The 2,510-nt window shown below is 36.9% G+C and overlaps 1 non-coding gene across 1 annotated transcript; it reads right to left on the minus strand.

The window, feature by feature from the left end:
- Positions 1-1,708: 1,708 nt before the first annotated feature.
- On the minus strand, positions 1,709-1,815 carry LOC116109378. The gene has a single exon (XR_004124762.1). It is a non-coding gene; the product is annotated as a small nucleolar RNA R71 (small nucleolar RNA).
- Between the last annotated feature and the right edge of the window lie 695 nt (positions 1,816-2,510).

The raw sequence follows: 2,510 nt of genomic DNA on the forward strand, positions 1-2,510 counted from the left end.
AAATTTAGAATTGTTCATGAAGGTTCGCCGCGGTGAAAGACGCTTGGATGAGATTTCAATTCAACTCGTAGCCGTAGCGAAGTCTGCGATTTTCAATTTTAATTAAAACACACAATTTTATTTTAGGAAAGTTTTTAGGTTTTTGGACCGACTATATAAAAAAAAGTTAGCCATTTTTATGAGGTTTGTCTTTGTTTTAAAGGAGCTTGGACATTTTGGGAGAAAATGAGAGAAAATTTGAGATTTAACCTTGTGAATTCATCAATTAGGGGAGATCTTTTACTTTATTTTCTTTGTTTCAACATGTTGAACATTGTGTTTCCTGTTTTTCTTGCTATTTGTTTTAATTTCATTATGAACTAACTCACTTTGGGGTAGGGTTTTAATGTAATTCGGATTTCTATGGGTAATCAATAAATTATTGTTGCTTTTACATTCTATTGCATGGATTGTATGATTATTCTGATTTTTATTGAATTTATTTGATGAACACGATGAGATTGAGAAATGAATCATGTATGAGCTTCTTGGGTAATCACCATTGTTGTATTGAACGCTACAGATAGGTTTGAGAATCAATGAATTCAATCTAGGATTCCATTAGCGAAATGAACTTGGATCTATTAATCTTCAATTTGTTGGGTGCGGAAGCTTAATAGGGAAAAGTAGGAATTCATAGCCTGGAAGGTATGTTTTACACATTAGGGAGTTCGATTTACAATCCGTGCATGTGAGTGTAGAAGTACCATAATTCGTAGAATTAATTCATAGAGTCCTAATGAAGTCAAAACCCTAACCATTGTTTACTTGATATTACTCTTGTTTTAATCTTGCCTTCATTAATTAGCTTTTTAATTACATAGTAAATTTTGCTTTCAATTTAGTTTAAGTTTCTCCCATAAATCCAACATTTTTCAATTTCTCCAACTTGATAACAATTAGGAAAATCAGTGCTTAACAACCAATCCTCATGGGAACGATACGTTTCTTATCACTTTATTACTTTTTGCGACTAGTGCACTTGCTATATTGCATGTTGTAGTTACAACGCAACAAGTTTTTGGCGCCGTTGCCAGGGATCGATTTTTGTGTTAACATTGAATTTTTCTTGTGTAGCTAGATTAGAGTTTTATTTTTGTTTTAATTGTTTATTGGTCAATTTTTGTTGTTCTTTTCTGTTAGCGTGTGATCTCATTTTTTTTTCTCTCTTTCTGTGTAGTTTATGGGAAGAGCTAGACGTCAGCCAGTGGTTCCTATTGATCCAGAGATTGAATGAACCGCAAAGAGACTTAACAGAGAGAAAAGAGAACGAGAGGCCATAACTGTTGAGATGGCAAAAAATAAAACATTGAGGGAATTCTCAATTCCCACGATTGATGGCAGTGGGTCAAGTCTAACTAGACCAGTAGTATAAGCCAACACTTTCGAAATAAAACTGACAGTCATCCAGATGATCAAGCAGTCGGTACAGTTTAAGGGAGATTTGAAGAAAGATCCAAATCTGCACATTGCAAACTTTTTAGAGATCTGCGACACCTTCAAGTCAAATAGAGTGTCAGATGATGCCATCAGATTGAGATTGTTTCCTTTTTCATTAAGGGATAAAGCAAAGGGATGATTAATGGCACTACCACCAGGAATGATCACAACATGGAATGAATTAGCACAGAAGTTCCTGACCAAATTCTTTCCTCCAGCCAAATCTGCGAAGATGAGAAATGATATCACATCGTTTCTCCAGGAAGAGTCTGAATCATTATATGAGGCTTGGGAAAGATACAAGGAACTATTTAGGAGGTGTCCACACCATGGTTTGCCAGTTTGGATGCAAGTCCAAATGTTTTATAATGGATGGATGGTTAATGTGCAAACGATGATGGATGCAGCATCGGGAGGAGCATTGCAAAATAAGACACCTGAAGAAGCTTATGAGTTGCTTGAAGTTCTGGCAAGCAACAATTATCAAAGACCGAATGAGAGGATACAATCGAAGAAATCTATGGGTCTTCGTGAAGTTGATGCATACACGGCCATTTCAGCCCAACTTACAGCACTTCAGAAGTAGTTGGGAAATATGCAGGTAAATTCTATTCAAGAACCTCAGCTAACTTGTGATCTTTATGCAAGTAATCATGTGAGCAGTGAATGTCAAATGGGGAACACGTTTGCTTCAGCTTCATCATCATCAGAACAGGTTAACTACTTGGCAGGAAATCAGAGGCAACAGAACAATCCGTACTCCAACACGTGTAATCTTGGTTGGAGGAATCATCCGAACTTGTCTTGGAGCAATCAGAATCAACAAAATCAGCAGAATAACCAATGGAACCAAAGAGCGATGCCAAACAACCAGGCGGGGGTGAACAATCAACCAGGGGAGCAAAGATTGACAAAATTGGAGGATATGTTTAGAAAATTTATGCAAGAGACCACAGGTTTCATGAATGAGATGAGGACGAATTTCAGAAACCAAGGCGCGTCCATTCGAAACTTGGAGATATAGGTGGGTC

The sequence above is a fragment of the Pistacia vera genome, unplaced genomic scaffold (genome assembly GCF_008641045.1).
Source record: "Pistacia vera cultivar Batoury unplaced genomic scaffold, PisVer_v2 Contig578, whole genome shotgun sequence".
In the NCBI taxonomy this organism is placed as follows: domain Eukaryota; kingdom Viridiplantae; phylum Streptophyta; class Magnoliopsida; order Sapindales; family Anacardiaceae; genus Pistacia; species Pistacia vera.